This window comes from Amblyomma mixtum, chromosome 1, assembly GCF_055824585.1.
Source record: "Amblyomma mixtum isolate Tamu chromosome 1, ASM5582458v1, whole genome shotgun sequence".
NCBI classification, from domain to species: Eukaryota; Metazoa; Arthropoda; class Arachnida; order Ixodida; family Ixodidae; genus Amblyomma; species Amblyomma mixtum.
This window is the reverse complement of record NC_143012.1, coordinates 318,350,403-318,370,248: the sequence shown is the minus strand read 5'-3', so window position 1 is coordinate 318,370,248 and position 19,846 is coordinate 318,350,403. Positions and strand designations below refer to the sequence as shown.

The window sequence follows — 19,846 nt, the reverse complement described above, 5'->3', positions numbered from 1 at the left end:
ATGCATTCTCCTATTGCGAGTTTGTATTTTACTTCAGATGTAATACCCTCAAACTGAGGGCCCTTGAGAGCATCCCGAATAAAAATATATGAACCCCCCCCCCCCCCCCCCCCCCCAAAAAAAAAAGAGATTTCTCACGGTCACTCTCTCTAAATCACTTGAACTATATTTTGCTGAAGAGTTCTTCCGAAAGAAAAATAAACTTTTATTCCAATTTCCGGGCAGACGCCGCTGAAACCAGAGCGCTAGACAAAAATATTCCGACTTAAACACGTTGGGACCCTGGAGCAGCTATATAAAATTACAGTGCCCATTTAAGTTTTCGCCATTTTAAGAAATATACGAAAATACTTGCCTCAATTCTCACTCACTAATTCCTTCACCCCAAATGCTTGTGCCTAAAACTACTGTTCTCAATGAAGATATCGAGTGTCATAAGCAATGTATTGCCAGCATTCCTTTCTCCTCGTCAAATTCTAATTTTTATTTATGAAGAATAATTCTTTCAACACTACCAAATATATTCTTTCAACACTACGCACCCAAAGACGTCTGCTCCTTGCAGTCAAGATATTAGAGCTAAGAGTATCATAAGCGTGTGTGAAAGCCGCATACTGACATTCCGGATTTCTTACACTAGAGAAAACAAGGAAGGATACTTGCAAACACTGTCATTACACCGGGGCACTCGAGTGCGACAGGCTGCACTGAGTAAACACACTCACCAAGAAAAACAAAGGCTGGAAAACTGACCCTGGTAATTTCCGACCCCTGGAGTTTATGACGAAGCTGTTAACGTAGTGCCGGGAAAGGGATTTAATGGAGGGTAACCGCCTTCGCCGTTACACTCGACTGACCGGCAGACCGCCGACCAGCCAACCAACCGTGTTAATAACGGCTTCTTGAGTGAGCGTCTTAGCGCTCGCCTCACCACTTCGCCAGGCTTGAGCGAAAAGTAGATGCAAGGAAGCGGTGAGCGAGAGCATGAAGCGGTGCAGGGCGGCACAGGTTTCCTGCTTCCAAAATTAAGCGCCGTGAGCCGTAGATCAAAGACTGTTAACGCTCGATCGTGCCAGAAAATGGTGGTATTGCGTCAGCGCCTCTTGATGAGGAGAAAACAGCTCATGATCACGCCTCCCTGGCTCGACGTCTCTCTGCGTATTGATCGTGCGCATGCTGACCTGCTCTGTCGGGCCTTTATGAAAGATGTTGCCGGAAGAAAGTAAGGTGGTGGAGTGATGCATGCAGTATCAGTGGGGTTGATGCCGGCGCTGATTTTATGTGCAGTAGCCTTAAGCTATATATAGCGAACAGAAGAATTTCCAGCCGTTGCAGCGACATCAGGTAGGTATTGCATAGTCTTTGTGGTGTACTGATAGCGCATGCGCATGTTTTAAACACTGCATTTTCATGTATCGCTTATCAGCCACGCAAGCAGTCGTCGGCAGATCACATGTCCATCGGCCTATAAAAAGGCACTGTATCAATAAACGTTGTTCAGTTCCAGCCTGGCGTCCGACTGGTACACAACAGTCTTCTTTCACCTTTCAGCTGCCATTAATCGTGACATTGAGATAAAAATAAAATTTTGGCTTAGTGGCGGCAAAGTTTAATTAATCAGAGATATATTTAGCATTCTCTTGGGAGTGGCCCGCTTGTGAAATGTTTAACGCGGTAGGTTTAAGGCCTTCATTGTGCAGTAAGCCCGGTGTCGTCGTCGGCGTTGTGAGCGAGAAATCGGCCAGGGTAGGGTGACCCATATGGCCACCCCATTCACACAGTAAGGCCACCCTATGGCCAATCTGGGAAGATGCTGCTAGGCCTCGCAGAACCTTCCATGGTGGAAAAATGGGCCGGCCACGTGACCTGGTCCCGTGATCTTAGGCTACGTGACCTCGTGACGTCATCACAACCTGCCCATCGTGACAGGTGGCACTGATCCTCATTGGCCGCTTGGTAAGAGCAACCCGGGTCTCACAAGCCCCACCGGTGGCAGCATCTGCCATCGCAGGGCAGTGGCGCATCGCTTAATCGCTGCACCAGTGCGCTGGGAATGGTATGAGGACTCCCATGGACATATTAATGTACAGTAGAGAATGACCAATTCCGCATATCTGGGTATTAACCCATTGGCGCTATCCCATCATACTCTTAAGGAGGAGCTTAACTGTCTCCTCCATTTTTTTTTACTTGTGAACAATCTAAACTTACATCAATGCCATAATGACTCGTTCTAAGCTAAATACGCGGGTTTTTTTGTTGTTTAGCACTAACGGTCTACCCTTTTCTTTTCGGTGTGACCTGCTTTTGAATATTTTTCATTAATGAACTTTCCGCGAAAGCGCCTGCGTACACCAAATTCACTTTAAATAAAGAAAAGAAGAAAGAATATGAAAAGGTTCGGCCTCTTCCACCTAGCGATTTCTTCGATGTCGTCGCCATCGCTATAATCAGGAAAGTTCTAAGGTCATCACGCATCCGTGTATTTCAAGTTGTAGCCGTTTTTTCCTTTCCTTTTCCAAAAGCATACGTCAAGTTGCACTGTAGGGCAGGACCGTCCGGAAAGGTTATACCGCCTTCACCATTTTTTTTTAACTTTCAACTTTCTTTTCTCCTTTATATTCTTCTTTCTTTGCTAAATGTTCTTCTCCTTCTTCCCTTTCAAGAAAAAAAAATAATAACTTATCTTGTGGAAAGCGGGCGGGGGTAGTCAGGCAAGATGACTACGAGTGGGAATCATTTTACGTCGCTTGTGTAACGGTGGCAGAAATCTTCTTTCCCCCTTGTCGAAACAAGCGCAATTAACGTTTTCTTCATAGACAGGTAAGACTACCACCTCGATTGTTCTGACCATATTTGCCCCAGTATTTCTCCCGCAGAACCAAAAAACTAAACTGACAGAAATAAAGGGAAGCATTGGCTTTCGGTAAGTCTGCCTCCACAGTATTCGTTCCGTTCGTAAGGTTCTTGTACAAGAAACATGAAATATCGCCTCATCGTTAACCGCTATCTTTAGAGGAGTGACATCTTTTTGTTCATCTTGCTTCTTCTTTTCTCTAGGTAGGAGTTGGAGAGGCAGGGAGGTTTATGAAGCATAATAGGGCAAGGAATGCCCGCGGGGTACGCCACAAAGACCAGTAAAAGTGTGCATAAATGTGGTAACACCGACGCGTAGGTGAAAACAGCGCTCAAGCATCTTTTTTTCTTGAAAAGAAAATAATGAGCTCCTTGTCTTCGCAGCGCGCCTCCAGCGACCGCAGAATTACTCGAGTGTCCGGGCACGAAAAAGTAATAACAATAATATTCCTCTTCGGAAAGACGTGATTAGTTGGGAAAAAATTCTCTTCCTTTCGCCGTTGTAACCTTCCATGCTTTTAACTGCTGCCTGCTTTCGTCGCTGCGGTTTATTCTGCGTTTATTTAATCTTCCAACCGCGCCAGGGCATCCGTGGAGCACTGTCGACGTCAGGGCTCGAAAGACGAAGTGCAAATCAGATTGTGCCGAAGCTTTGGTTGCAACAGGGCTGGAAGGAACAGAGGACGAAGGTTCCAGAGGACGGTGGAGTAAGAAGGAAGGGGGGATGCGCGTTTATTACCAAACGCTCGCGCGCCGCCCAGGAGGGAACAAGTCACGTGTTGCTTTCGATGCATACTCTTCTCTTTCTCTTGCTTTCTCTCTGTCGTCTTTCATCGATTGTATTATTCTTTTTTTTCCTTTGTCAGGGCGAAGACAAATACGAAAACGAGAAGCCGAACGTGACGAACATGACAGTGTGCGCGACAAGATGACCTCGTTCTGTACTGGTCACGAGGACAGGAAAGGACGCGCAGACGCGTGACCTGCCCGGCGACCGGAGCGCGTGAGGCTGCGTTACCGAACACCCACGCTCTCGTCGTCCGTCAGCAGGCATTGTTCATCGCCAGAGAGGCGCATCCGAAGGGCCGGATGTCCATCTCCTTCGGGCCACCCGCGGCGGCCGATTTTCTGTCACACGGCACTGCGACAAACCAGCAGCACCGGCGCCGCCTCGTGAACGGCAGCAGCACTCCTCCACGTGACGTCACTTATTTATTTGTGCCGTAAAAAAGGCGCGCGTGCTGACTGGCTTACGAAAGGAGCAGCAGATGCGAGTATGCGCACTTGATAGAATAGGAACTGCTCGCTAAGTGGCTTGGCTCGGCTGGCGGGGGGAACGTGACCAGTGCGCCGGGGCTTTTCTGCGAGGTGCTCAAACGTGAGCAGCTCGTTCCTGCTGTCAACCATGTGAACACGCCAGTGTGGCGGCGGACGACAGTGCTCTTCTGCGTGACGGTAACACGAGGGAAAGCTACTGTTCCGGAAGGTCATTTAGGTCATTCCAAGGCGCCTCGGTCGAACAATAGATGCGCGGACAGGACAATGAGGACGCGGCAAATGACTCTGCTCACGGTGCGGATCGAGTGCTTGCGCGAGCTAATCTTTATTAACGGCCTCCCTGTCACTGTTAATTTCTTTCCTGTTGTACTACTTCGGTTTTACCAGAACAACGGTTGCTTAACCGAGAAGAACTGACGCGCCATGACCCCTGGTATTTCTTATACTCTGCGGCTTTCCATGGAAGTTATCTCTCTCTTTCTTCTGTTGACGTGCTCTCGAAAGATTTAAAAATGCAGCTGTAGTGTGCAGACTCTGTTCGTACAGACTTTGTTTTTCGTCTCTGAAGAACAAGAAAATGCCTCGATCTTCTCGCTCTGGTTCGCTTCTGCTCGTGTTGACACATTGTATTCGCTTACCCTCAACGCCCCATTTGACCTCACGCTACTGCTCATCTTCTAATGGCATCCCCACCCTTTGCCACCATCTCTGGAGTGACCAGAACCAAAAGGGCGAACCCCATGCCCAACCCAAGCCAACCTTCCTGGCAGGCGGCGCTGACCCGCTCATTACAGTGCAAGGGCCATGCGCCGACAACGGGATCCTGGACTGAGGATTCTAAACAGAAGACAGAAGTACTACCCTCTTTAAGAAATGCACGCTAATTCTCTTTCCTCCTGCCTTATACTTGTTTTATCCTAATACTCTCAAAGTCTCCCAGTTCCTGCACAAGCCTGCTCGAAAACAACCCGTCCCCGATTATGCCGGGGAACAAATAAAGAGGCAAATCTCCAGAGCTTCGACATCCGTCAGCTGGTATGTAGAAGCCCGCCACCGTTCCGATAATCACTGGTGGTTAGAGTTTTGAGCGTCCACCACGTGTGCGGGAGGTGCAGGATTAGATCCCCAGTGCCACCAGATCAATTATCTACATCATCATCAGCCTGACTACGCCCACTTCAGGGCAAAGGCCTCTCCCATGTCTCTCCAATTAGCCCTGTCCTTTGCCAGTTGCGGCCACCGTATGCCCGTGAACTTCTTAATCTCATACGCCCACCTAACTTTCTGCCATCCCCTGCTACGATTGCCTTCTCTTGGAATCCACTCCGCTACCCTTAAGGACAAGCGGTTATCTTGCCTTTGCATCACATGCCCTGCCCAAGCTAATTTCTTCGTCATGATTTCTGCTAGGATGTCATTAACCCGCGTTTGTTCCCTCACCATTGCCAACCCAGTAGCTTAAACTGCAGGACAAAGACCTCATCCCACTGGCCTCCAATTAATCTTGTCCCTCGCCAGCTGCTGTCAACTTATCCTGAAGATCACCCAATCTTATCGGCTCATCTGACTCTCTGCAGCTCCATTCTACGTTTTCCTTGTCTTGGAATGAACACAGCCACGCTGATCTGTTATCAGTTACCTTTCTCCGCAGGACATGGTCTTCTCGATTTCAACTAGGATAGCAAAACTCGTGTTTCTTCTCTAACGCATATTGCTCGATTATACATTCTTAATGTCACTGTTTTAAGTCTCCTTTCCGCAGCTCACTTCGATATTCTAAACTTAATTTCAAGCATTTGAGTTAGCGTTCAATTTTCAGCCTTAAAGTGCTAAATACAACTGCTATAAAATAAAATATTACATTGCATTCTGAAGGGGCTACAGACATTGCCGGACAGATGTGAAAATCGCATTTAAGTTCAAGAAGAATATGTTGCGTAACTAGCAAGTTCTATTCTTCTACGGTTAAATTTTCTGCGTAAAGCTCAACACTTATCAGCATCTCCTCGTACAACGCTCTAGTTTTTTCTTTTTTTTTTACCAAAGAAAACGGGGGAAAAGTTTAATTGCAAGCAATATGGCCATAATATGAGCAATGCAGCCAAGAAGAAGAAATTGGGGAGATTCGTGTTCACAAATAAGCCCTCAAATAGCCTCTGCAAAGGTAGCCCTCACTTTGAATCTCAGTAAAGAAGAATGAGATGCTTATTCGCGCTGTGAGGTACAGCCTTTAATGAGTGTGTGTCCACCCAACTTCAAGCCTCTAACTGAGGTGTAAGAAAGAGAGAAAGAAAGAAAGAAAGAAAGAAAGAAAGAGAGAAAGAAAGAAAGAAAGAAAGAAAGAAAGAAAGGAAAGAAAGGAAGAAAGGAAAGAAAGGAAAGAAAGGAAGAAAGAAAGAAAGAAAGAAGGAAAGAAAGAAAGATAGAAAGAAAGAAAGAAAGAAAGAAAGAAAGAAAGAAAGAAAGAAAGAAAGAAAGAAAGAAAGAAAGAAAGAAAGGAAGAAAGAAAGAAAGAAAGAAAGAAAGGAAGAAAGAAAGAAAGAAAGAAAGAAAAAGAAAGAAAGAAAGAAAGAAAGAAAGAAAGAAAGAAAGAAAGAAAGAAAGAAAGAAAGAAAGAAAGAAAGAAAGAAAGAAAGAAAGAAAGAAAGAAAGAAAGAAAGAAAGAAAGAAAGAAAGAAAGAAAGAAAGAAAGAAAGAAAGAAAGAAAGAAAGTGAAAATCAGTGAAAGTGTCTGGTATCAGAGTATGTGACAGGCAGCGAGGAACACAGAAGCGACGCCAAATTCACCCTGAGGCATGAAGCTTCTTGATTTTCAAAGTTCTTCAGTTCGTTTAGCGCAGATAAATAAACGACAGCAATTCTTAGTCCGGGGGAAAGCTTTTCGGGCGCTTCTTTCAAGGGCGAACGAACACAAGGCAAGAACTTTTGTCCATTTCTTTCTTGCAGCCATTCCATTCAGTTCCCTCTCCAAAGGCTTAGGGAGGCGCTAAGTGTTAAGAGAGCAAGCGCGGCTGCTTCGGCACGGGCGGAAACATCAACAGCATAACATGAAGAAAGAGAATGATAAGTGTAAATTCGTTTAATGCTGATGCGTGAAGAATCGTACTTAATGGTCGCCTATCAATGAAAAAGAAAGAAGGAAAGTGGGTGGCTGCGCTAGAAAGATTATGTGCAGAAATCCAAGCGTCCGCTTGAATTCATGAACTGCGTAGCCATGACTGAGAGCATGGCGGAGGGGAGAAATTTTTCCAGTCCCTTCGAGTTGCCCGAATGCAATCGCGTCAAACACCTCTCTTGTTTTATCTGCTTGAAAACAAGACAAGCTTGCATTGCGCATACTTAGCAGCATAATAAGTAGAGTAAAAAATAGAAGCATAGTTAAATGAGGTTCTTTCTAGAATGATAGTGCATTCGAGGAACAAGAACAAATTAAAACGTTAACTAAACATTTCGTGGTTAGCCCTGCGTAATGGACCAACCGCAGCTATAGCTATGCAAGAACACATTTGTTACCAGACGCATGCGCTTCGTGTAATTGGCCATCCTGCTTTCGTTGTAACCGGAAGCAGCCAGCCCGCTTTCTCCTTACAGAGCACACCATCTCTGCATTTCCGGTTGGTTTAAAATACAGAAAAGGAGGTAGCTGTAGCATTGTGAAAGGGCAGAACAGAAGAGGCGCCCCTAGCTAACGACAAAGATGGATCGATCGCTGCACATTTTATTTATTTGTTTCTTTTTTGCAGGGATTTGAAAGGGAGCTAGAAACGAGAGACGGTTTGGACTCGAGTGCATTGCGATGGAAAAAGCGGGCATGCCGGTCTCGAGAAATGCACAACGTATCAAGAAAGCCCGCCGGCATTCTTGTAGCGCGCCGTGGTGTCCGAAAGGGCTCGGCCCGCTCTCAATAACAAGGAACCTGCAGAGCCGTAATCAGGGCAGTACGAATGTAACCACAGCACATGCATAAGCAAGGGTCTGCCCTGGCACGCATAAAGACCGCTCAAGCGAGATGCTGTACAGAGATCCTGAACCGCTCCTCAGCAGTAAAAGGCTTTCTTGAAGACCATTTGCGAGCAAACCAGACTTCGCGCGCTCGGTTTACTCTCGCCATCATTTTCAGAGATAATCAGGTCGACTAGAACGTTTTCTCAGACATTTCAAAAGCGTGCCCAGGCTCAGTGAACCAAAACAAGTTGGTCTAAGGACAAGGTCATGCGTGTGGTGGCGCTTATTCTTCAATAAAACTTTTCCGCAAATTAGAGCATGACGTGTGCGCTTGGGACTTACGCTCACGCGAGAAAGTGGGGTGTTTCTACTAGCTCTTATTGTTTCCGAAATACGTTCACGTTTTTTCAACGGTTTTCGAAAGTTGAGGGTCCTATGCCGTACGACTAGATTGGTGAATGAGTCGCATATAGTACGAGATTCCTGTCCAGCTCCGAGCGTTGCGGAGGCGTAACACCATAAAAGAGTTTTGTTTAAGAGTGAAAAGTTGTTACAGGGAGCTCAGCCGCGATGGGCTTGTTAACCAGTGAAAAGCCGTTCAACTGCAACAAGCGTACCTCGTGCGCCAGTGACCGCTTCGTCTTCTCCACAGCTCAGAGCGGAGTTCGCACGGGCCTAGGCTGTTAATGGTTCGTTTACCGGTTGAGCGCCGGTGATGCTGCAGCAAGATCAAGCGGCTGACTAAGACGAGCGCGCCTCACGTGCCCACGACCACTTTGTCTTCTCTGCACCTCAGAGCGGAGGTAGGGCAGCTCCTATGGCGTGAGAGACGCGGGACTGTCGGTTCCGCCGCAATCAGTAGCCGAGACTGTGAGAAAAAGCGTCGGTAATGGCAAAATCCAGCTCTACATGAGGCGGAAGGCTTCGTTGTGAAACCAAACATTGCCGCTAGATGAGCGCAGCCAATGTTCAGGGGCTAAATTCTATGCCTTGTCCGGGTAGTCGACGAAGCCGCCTCCTGCTAAAAGTGTGCTAGTAGATGAACAGCGTGCTCGAAAATTCGAACAGCATCGGGAACACCGCCGCGCACGCAGCTTTTTTTATGACGTGTTGATGTTAAGCAGTAGCTTAGTTGTTTTAATTTTAAACACTCTAGAGCTTCACTTAAACAGAAGCCTACAGCACCGTTCGACGGCTGTTTTCAGTCACACGCTAAGTGGCTGAGTAACTTTTGGAGACAAATGTATTTCAGTCGGAGTCCTCTTAGGCGAAGCTGGAGCAACGCTCTTGAAGGCATCGCATTCTCTGCACCCGCGCATTCGTTAGCTGAGAAAGCGGCAATAATTTTTATCAACAGTTTTCACATCAATAAAATTCATTAGGCATCTTCGAAGACAACATATCTAGTTGTTCACGCATTCAAACTTGGAAATACTTTACTGAGTGGCACGCCAATAAGTCAAGAAAATTCGCCAACTAAGACCTGCCTTTCCACAGCGAAGCACCTCAGTTCATCAATTCCTACATGCCACACAGCACACCAAGTTCACTATAAAAAAGAATAAAACTATTAAACCACCAACTACCCTTCGCCCACCCATGCCGCTCGTATCGTTGAAAACACCACTGATCTAAAGGCAGGCGGTGATTTCTTCTTAATGCGCATTAAAGCAAAAAGCTCGAATTTGCGGGCAAAATCCGGTTACCTTTTCTTCGTTTCTTTCCTTTTCCCACGCAAAGGTACAAGGCAGCTGGTTGGCTACAATGACGCAAATCGAGTTAGCGCTTCGCGCACGTCGGGACAGACCGCGAAGAAATATACTGGTTGTGCGAAAATTGGCGGGGTTGCCATTTTATACCATGCGTGTTTCTCTCCTTGTCGTCAATTACCCAGCGGATTAGGGCAACGCCTTTACATGTTCTGGGGATATGAAGCGGAGACGTTGCGGCCATATTTTCAAGGAAGGGCGCTTGGCATATCAATGCTCCAGTGAGGTGGTTCTCGGTGCAAAGCGGCCGCTTCACTTAGGCCATTGTTCTACAAACCGCACTCGTGCTTTCCTTTATTCAGCGGCTCGACTTAACTTTTTAAGCGCTAATATCACAAATCCGCGCACGTTTTCAACCATCCACAGACTTTCTGTTTAATTTCGTAATGTTTATGAAGCGGAAACTAGTAACTGTGTCTCGACCTTGTAAATAGTTTTCTTTCGCCTTTTATTAAGCAAAAGCAGCTGCGACAGCTGCCATGTGCCCGTTGAAAACGACGCCTTTGCATTCTTCATGGCCAAGAGCAACGCACATCACAATTTTAATACGGGAGTTTGCCCAATCCCCGCTAGGCGATGTATGTTATTGATGTCATCAAGACACCAATTAAAATATCAGTGCTAGCGTCATCGAGTAACGTCTTCCAGAAATACACCCGTAATTTCATGAAAAACACTTGTGCAATAGGGTCTGTTAGTGCCTTTACACATCTAATGGGCTGCTCTCGCTTGAGTGTAGCCAGATAACTGACTTACGAAGGCGCTTTGTAACACCGAGATAAAATGTTGTGCTAATGACGCGTCTGAAACAAGTCTCCAGGTACTCGCAATGAAGGCCATTTAGCTGCAGCTGGCAAGGAAAAGTCCGTAAAGAGATGCGGGTACCCTAATAAAAAACATATCTGGAATGCAGAAACTTTAAAATGGGGATGCAGAACGGCTGGGAGAACTTATCGCGCACCCGGTTAAAGTTCCTGCTACGTAAGAGCAAACTAGATACGCTCATGGGTGCTGATCTGCAGTATTTCCTCATTCCACCGAAGAAAGTTTGCTAGTTTTTTCTTGCATTTTCCGGATCAAAAAGCGAAAACTTTGAACTGTGAAAAGCATGTTTTAATAAGAAACTCGCTGCACATTCGCCTTAAATGAAGCTAAATTTACACAAAAAAAATGATTCTGCAGATAACAAACACTTATAGTCACTTGAAGCTTGAGTATCAGCCGACAAGAAACCGAGGCAGAAAACTTCGCTGTTTCTGGCATCCTGGAAGCAATACGGACTTTCCTTGCTTTTACAGCTAAAGACTTTACCTGTCACTTTCTTTGGCACTTTCTCTCTACGCATGCTGGACGTAAACCAGCTAGTAAGTTACGTCTTCTTGTCACTGGGATCTCGTGATAAGAAACTGTTCGCCGAAGACTCACCTTGACGAACTGTGTGCCCTGTGCCGAGGGTCGGAGTGGCGAAGTGGGGCGACGGGAAACCACGGGTCTCCCGGGGAAAGCAAGCGGAAGCGACCGCGACGACGGCGAGGACACGGCGAGAGTTTCGACGGCGGGCCGGAGGAGGCGAGTCGGTTTCGGGTTGTGCGCCGCGAGTGCGCTCCCAACTTTTTCCCGAAGTGCGGCAGCCGGGCCGGCGCTTTTGAACCCACCTTCCCCGCCGGCTCGAGCCGGAGCCAATGGGAGGCCTCGGAAAACTTCTGACGTCACGCGGGACGTCACGGCGGCACCACGTGAGCCCCGGCGGAACGCCGATGCCGCCCGAGAGGGGACGGTAGGGAAGGAGGGAAAGGACGCTCGGCCGGGCGTTGATGTCTCGGCGCGGGTCGGTGCGGCTTGATTTGCCGGTTGCGGAGGCGGCGAGTGCGACGGACAATGTACAAGTCGCCGTGTTTACGACGACAAGAAAAAGCGGACGCATGACGCGGAAGAAACAATACACAAAACAAACAGCATTAGAGCCTCGAGAAGTCATCACACAGAGCTGGAAACGAAAAGCAAGGATACCTCATAGTGCGTAAAAGAGTCCGTTGAAAGTATGCGCCTCGATCGCCTCTAAGGATTTATCAAATTGCACGCTCAATTTTTTTTTACATATTTTACTATTTGTTTTACAGCTCCCCCTTCTAGCGGTCATACGGGCCTCCTACTCTCTATTTTCGCCCCGCCGCGGTGGCTTAGTGGTTATAGCACTCGGCTGCTGGCCCGAATGACGCGGGTTCGATCCCGGCCGCGGCGGCTGAATTTCGATGGAGGCGAAATTCTAGAGGCCCGTGTATTGTGCGGTGTCAGTGCACGTTAAAGAACCCCAGGTGGTCGAAATTTCCGGAGCCCTTCACTACGGCGTCCCTCATAGCCTGAGTCGCTTTGGGACGTTAAACCCAAATAAACCAAACCAAACCAAGCCTACTCTCTATTTCTTGGAGCCGCACATGTCGAACCCTCCGTATCCTCCTCTCTTTTTTCCTTTCTTGCCTTTATTCGCTCCTTCGAAGAACGGCACAGCATTAACACCTCTCATATTAACTCCACAATGCATAAGGCCTGCCTTCCTGTTAAAGTGCTTGCTCGTACACTTGATGATCGAAAAAGTTTAATAACCCATGGCAGTCCTAAGACCCTCTTTTTAGAGCGAGTTTCTGCATTTATCGAAACATTTCGTCATTGTAAAAACACTGGCTACACCGAAACCCGCTAATGCGACCGTTATGTGCTGGATTGCCGTTTACTCTGAACACGGCAGGCGCTGTCGCGTGCAGTCATGCAGCGCCGAATAAAATTATAAAGTGCTGTCAGTATCTCGCTTTACTGCGGTCGTGTCTTCTCTTATTTCAGGTCTCCGAAATCCCAAGAATTGTTTCTTCCACATACAGGTGTTCAGATAAAATAAGCTGCGCAGAGACGATACCACAGTGAATTGCTGTGGTGGTTAAGACGATGGGGTCAAACTAGTGTTTTGCTTACTGTAGCACCTTAAGGTCAGATACAACATCTACTTGAACTACCTAGAAGGCACACCTGCAGTGCACTGACACAATACCCGAAAGCTGAAATAAGGTTTTCGTTGTAAATCTCGCTCAGTAACCTGAAATTACGCTCATGACGACGATGAGTTCTGCATTCAGTGGTTGCTCGCTCCTATTCCAGCTAAAGTAAGCTACAAATAAAACGCTTGAGGTCATCGGCGTTTTTATACAAGCTTGAAACAGTCGGCGGTAGTGATCCTTGGAAGGGCTGAAGACGATAACTAGGAATTTAAATATGCTCACTGAACACTATTCCTCAAAGCAACGCGCGCGTTGAGTATGTGCGAAGGGCTCCCAAAAAGGTAGTTTCATTGAACTACAGGCTATGTCTCATATTGAAAGCCCTGTCGTTCGGACCCAACAATTGTGTCCTTTTTGTCTGACATGAGCGCAGCTCGGGCGTAGTAAACAGCTTCATATTGGGTGGTGGAATGACGCTCTCGGTCTCAGCCACTTTGATCAGCCACTCTTCAATTGAACATTATGCCCATCCCTCATGTAATACCCCACACCAAGGGGCATTTGAGGTACTAATAATAAATAAATAAATAAATTTTAATGCGAGTTCTGCACTGCACTGCGTTCCGCAATATACAGACATCCCGGAAAGATATTGTCACCTTACTTGGCTGCAAACGCAAGACGGAGGTTGGTGGTCTTTGATGGTGTTAGCAAAACCACGTAGTGTGCTTCTTATACGACTCCAGTCATGTCTTTCATGACACGAGTTTACAAATCGCGGAAAGCGGACTACTGGCAAATTTTGGATACATTATTTATGAGCTGCCAGAATAAATTTTTGCGACAGCGCATGTTTTTTTTTTTTTACGATTCTTGTTTGTTTCGTTCTTTTGTATCTTTGCCATCGGTCAGCGCCTTTGAGACCTGAAGCCAGCGAAACGACAATGCCACCCGGCTTTCACTCGTGACGTCACAGAGGGCACCAGCCAATTATAAAAAAAAAAGAAACCGGAAGTGAGTTGCTATCTACATAAGACGATGTCCCAGAGCTTGTTACGAGTGCCATCAAAAGCAACGAGCATTAGCCCAAGGCAAAGCGTCTCACTGTCGCCCATACCAAGCTGCGAAATTAAACAATGTCAGAGCTCTTGTTTGCAGGTGACCTGGACAAATAAAAAGCCTGCTAGCATAATACTGGAAATCACTGCCTGATATATTTTCAGGGCTGTCAGCGCAACGGGATGATCATTGAACTCCCTAAATTACTTGCATATTGCACCACGTGCATTCGTTCCCTTCAGATTATTGGGGAAAGCATGTCTCTTAAAAGGTGCATAATTTCCTTTTACCGTAACGAGATTTCTTTTAAGAAAAACTCAGTGCAGCGAACCACAAAACATTGAAGTGTTTTCGGCAGAGGAAAAAAAAATGCACGCGCTTTAACTTACCAAAGGTACTCAAAAACTTTCAGATCAGCGCTAGGCGCTTTTTTTTTTCTTGTGACAGTGTGCCTGCTGGCATGAAGTATTACATTACCAATAGCGACACACACTGAACTCTCGAAGAAACTCCAACAACGTCCGATGGTAATACTTAATCCAGGGCAGCCCAATCATATCCAAGTGCGCAATACTTACGCTTCCTTTGGAAACTTCAGTTTCGTTTGGCAGACAATCTCCTTCATTTTTCGCGACTGGAGCGAACAGTGTGTGTTTTCGACTAACGCGCCACACAATGTGTATGCAACACCCCTCCCCCCTCTTTTTTTCCAGAAAAGTATTCCCTCTGATTTACGTGATTTTCACTGCTCTCAACAACCGCTATTTCATTATTTCGATTCGTTTAGACTAACTTTAATGGTGTAATTTTTTTAGGCACATATAATGTTTGCCAGAAAAGTCAACTAGGTTTCCAACTACGCTGGCGAACACTAGCTCTGCCTTCGCCGAATGTAGACCAATCTCAAAACAACTCGTCTCAACAAGCTCAATTGATTCACCAGTAATTAAATAATTCATCGCCACTAACGCAAGTACAATTTCAAAAACTCTCACAGAGTTCTGAAGTTTCCTTGAAACTTCATGCGGTCATGGTCAACTATCGTGAAGGCAAGGCAAACCGTTTCAAATGAAAAACGACCGTCGATTTGCGTAGTTAGTTGAATTGCGAATTAGCTGCGCTATAGTATTGTGTGCCCATTGTTTCGCATTGTTTTCCTTGGTTTTGCACAGTTCATCGTGGTTGTGCTTTATTCATTCATAATATTGCTATATTGCTATAATATTACTTATGTGTGTTGCGTGTGTTTGAATGACATGGATGAAGCACTATAGATACATGACAAAAACGTTAATTAATGTTAATTATGTTAATTACAATGTTCATTAAGTGTGCTAGAGGAAAATTTACTCCTTTTTTAATCGCATACAGGCGTATTCGCGCTAAGAGTGTGTCGGCTGTGCATCCGAGGTGAAATAAAATTATCGGGCTTCCGCCATTGCGCAAAACGACGGTGGTAGAGATAAGCACGCAGTGCCTATCCACTAGGTTGATTGGGCGCCTCACATTATAAAGGCGCGACTTATTACGCGGAAAACCTTGCCATCATTTAATATTTAGGTCTACTTCCGGCTGTCGGATAGGCTGAAATTTGCTTAAGCGATGATTTTATGCGGCAGAAGTTACTAAAACGGTTCTCAAGGTCGCCATGAATTCAGTGTTTTAAAATTATTCATTTTGATCTTCCTCGAAGTGCACTGAATTCACGTTGAGTGCTAAAAGCGGAGTAAACATGGATCAAATGCACGGCCACTGAAAAGCTGCGCCCCCCCCCCCCCCCCCCCCCCCCGCCTTCAGCTCTTTGTTCAGTTAGACAATCTTTTCTATGCCACGAGCTATGAGGATCTGTTCCGGTATAAAACAGCAACACAAATTCATTTTGAAAGGCGTATACTGTTTCAAAGTAAATTTATAGATCCATTAAATAAAGCGAGCCAACAGAAGAATTTTTTTTTGTTTATGGCTAGTAGCGCACTTATCTCAGCAAGACACAGAAGAAACGGAGTTGAAAGCGAAACGGAAAACAACGTGACGAGAGTAGTAAACGTAACGCATTTCATTAATGACGGAGGACACGGAAAGTGAGAACTGCGCAGAGGATCAAGAAATTAATCCTACAAGTTTCTGTGCCAACAGAAACTTGAATTAGGAGCCCAAGTATAGGAGCGCCACTCTTTGCTTGTATGTTCTAATCACAGACGTAGACGGCCCACCAGAACAAACTGGTTTTCCTCAATAGCGCGAGGTTTATCGTAGTGTCTATAACCACACGTCCAGAAAATCTTAAACGCGCCTGCTTCATCGTTCCCTCTTTTTTGTAATCCTGTAGCATTAATGAGACCAAACTTTATTTTCTTCATCCCCGTTTATATCTTTCCATTCCCTCTCCTCCAGTGCAGGCTCCTTCTCATTAGTTAACCTCACATCCTTTTATCCTCTTTTTCTATCCCTCTATATGAACGTGTTCCGGGAAAATAAAACATCCGTTATTCTTTCATCTTGCCCAGTCGGAAATCGCTGGTTTGCTGCACCCTAAGGGCAGATAGCGTTAGGTTAAACTTGTCATTATTTGCGTTAGGACAAAGTTCTAATCATTAGAAGCTATGGGGGCTGCCAGTGAAAACAGAATTTCATTTTTATGGCGCCTAAATCCGGAAAAGAAAGGAAAGAATCTGGCCAGACGCCGCCCCTCGAGGCGCTAGAAAAACAGTGAACAGGGACCACTTACACGAACTACAGCGAGTTGGAAGAACAGCTCAAGAGGATAAAGTATTGAAAAACGGAAAAACTGTAATGACGGCCACGCAGAGAGTAAATGCAGTGTCCCTATAAAACCGATGAAAATTTTACTTTAAAAGAAAACTATAAAACCTAAAATTACCTCACATTGGTTTTACATTTAGCATTTTCCGTCGCGCAATAGTTAAGCTACAGAACTTCCGCATCACAGTACATGGACGAAACAACGTCGTAAAGAAAATGTAAAATTGGATTCTTAAAGTATGCTACCATGTCGTCTGCTTCTTCTGCTGCTTCGGCTATTCTCCTGGATGATGCCGAAAAAAGCACGGAATCATGCAGGGCTCTATAGCTGCCTGCTTTGCAAGAATAGAAGCAAGCAGGTTAAAGAAATTAAGTCCCCTATACTTTCTTCTCAGCCTCAACTTACCCGAAAAAAAGAAAGAAAAATTAAGAGGCTATTTTTTTTCAGTGCTCAGCCGACAAGTTCTTGGAAAGTGCAGGTTGTTCCTAACGATCTCAGCTTCACCACTTGACGCGCTCTGAGCGCGCTGCCGATGATTCCGCACTGATGGTCTAGACGTTCAGCTTCTGTGGTTTGAAGACGCTATCCGCTGCGGTGGCTCAATGGTTATGGTTTACGGGTGCTGTTAAAGATCATGTAGCATGGTCGGGCCGGAGAGAGAATGAGGGAGGTCGGAGACGAGGATGCGGGAAAGACAAGGAGGAAAAAACTTTATACAATTAATTTACATTATGTACAAAGTAAGGAGCTCGATGACGAGACGCTCGATGATGAAACGCTGGATGATGAGACCCTGATGGTGAGACCACTCGGCCGTACTCGCTGCCGAGTTTTTAAAGCATTTTCTTTCCCTAGGTTCCCTAGATGGGGGGCCAGGCCTGCCGAGGAAGGAAGTTCACTGCGGTACCCATCACACACTCTCTCCTTAGGGAACACGCCCCCCGTCACGTGTTGGGAGAGGGAGAAAGATGCCATCCACGTCGCGCAGACGCTGGAATGTCCACGAGCGGCGTTCCCGCGCATTTCATGCGTGCGAACGCGCGTTCGCACGCGGTGTAGGAGAGACGCTCGCTGAAAACTTCTTCCTGGCAGACGGACGTTGCTTCCGTGGGTAATCCAAGCGTTGACCCAGCGTGCCTTTCGGAGCCAGTCGGCGTTCCGCTGCAGCCGCGCCATTTTTTCCACACGACGAAGTCGAAACGTAACAGTGCTTAGCACGACGTTGCAGTATCGAGTTCTGCTGTGGTGGCCGCATTTAGATGAAGGCCAAATGAAAACCACGCTCGTGCGATGTCAGTGCACGTTAATGAAACCCATATTGTCGAAATTAATTCGGAGCCCACCACTGCGGCCTATCCCACAGGATTGTGCAGTTTCGGGAGGGACCTTAAACACCATTTAACATGGCATACCATCTTCCCGCGGCGTGAAAATTTAGAATTTTCTCCCCCAGTTCTAACAGCTTCAATTCATGAAAACCTGCACACTGAGCCTCACCCACCGAAGGCAGCCTAAATTGGTTTGCGTTTGCGAGTGACTTCTTGCTCCACATCAAACACTGGTTTAACGGCAGTCATTCGCCCGGCTGCGGCTGCATACTCTTTTCTGAATCAATCAATCAATCAATCAATCAATCACCACGCGCCTTTCTTATCGTGCTTTTCACGACATCTCCTTCCTTCTTTTGTTGCTCACGTCAATGAAAAAGTAGTGACTTGTGAAAACGAAAAGGCGCAGTAACTGTGCCACTTCTCGGTGGATACTTCAACCACGCTATAAGGGAAGGGAGGATGGTGGGAGTGATAGAGGAAAGTAAGGAAGAGATGCAGCAATGGAGGGCTCCGGAATAATTTCGACCATGATTTGGGGAACTTTAACGTGCACTGAAATCGCACAGCACAGGGGCGCCTTGGCGTTTCGCATGCACCGAAACGGGGACGAAAGAGTAGGTGGAAAGAGCAAGAAAGAGTATTGTCAACCTGAGCAGTGAAGTCTAGTCCCGCGGGCAACATTTCGTCGCGTATTCGTAAATAATGTGTGCGTAACACATGCTGCGACCTATTTCAGGAAAGCACAATTACCCTGGTTGATGACAACACTTCCTCGCGATTCAATGTTTCAAATTTATGCGGTCCGGGATGTTAGCGGCCGTTGATGTTTGCGGCACACAGACAGAGCACTTTTTTTGGCAACGCCAAGGTCATCAGATGGCGGGGCCTGCAGTCGACCATTCTTTTTGGAAGCAGGCAGTGACAAACCACACTTGAACTGCCTGAGCTGGCACTGCACACTTGAGACATTGCCGCCGAACTTTACAGGAATGAAGCAAAGAGTGCAGCCAAATCGAACAGACATTAAGGAGTGATACGGGTGTCGAGACTGCGAAAAATCGCGAAAAAAGTCGATTTTTTGAAAAGCAATTTTTTTTGTGCGTTAAATATACTTCAGACTATATATCCGCAAAATATGCAAGCTCTAACGAGTACAAAGAACAAAATAAATTATTATTTTGATAGTCGCGCGGTAGAAAAACGAAGCGCGAGCTTCGAAATGAAGTTCCATTCCACGCGATCACATCTCCGAAAGCACTTTCCAAACATCACTGTTTTGGTATCGTTTGAAATCTCCGTTCGTGCCCTTTCGTTTCACTTCTTTAAGATGGCATCAGAGCAGCGCACCTATCGCTGCAGCCGTTTTTCCACTACTCAATTTCCTGCGACTCAATAGGCGCCCACAGACTTCGAGTTTCTTTATCTCCGTTCGTGACTTTACAAGTATAGTCTCTACTTTACGGGTTTTTTCTCTGGTTTGCCTTCGGCAGTCCAGTTGAGTTTGGCATCAATTTATTGGGGAGGAGTAGAGCTCTGCGATGATGCTATTTTAACTGGTTTTTAAGTTGTGCATTAAATTTATTTAGTTGCTTTCCTAAAGTTTCAGCCAAACTATTATGTGCGTTCTATTCATGGAAATTTTTGCCAATGTATTTTCACTGAGGGAAGAGTAAAACTGCACCAGTGCACTACGTGCGTCTTGGGCGACGCACTTCTATAGATATTTCTAAGACTTTATAAAATGTTTTGCCTTACTGCTTGTAAAGAAGAGCTCAATTAAAAACCAAAAAACTCTTTACAACTCATAATCTACAATTAAGCTACTCAATACCTGATTGCATATTTGGACTCTAG

At 46.1% G+C, this 19,846-nt stretch overlaps 1 protein-coding gene across 3 annotated transcripts in view; it reads right to left on the bottom strand.

Annotated features, from left to right (window-relative positions):
• The window catches only part of LOC149372620 (uncharacterized), an 84,169-nt gene that overhangs the window by 46,842 nt on the left and 17,481 nt on the right, over positions 1–19,846 (bottom strand). The window contains exon 1 of one of the 3 annotated variants that reach the window (XM_089567145.1): positions 11,274–11,408. The exons of the other annotated variants lie outside the window; for them this stretch is intronic. The gene's annotated coding sequence lies outside the window, so the exon portion shown is untranslated. Of the gene's footprint in view, positions 1–11,273; positions 11,409–19,846 lie in introns of those variants that run through there. 3 annotated transcript variants of the gene reach the window in all.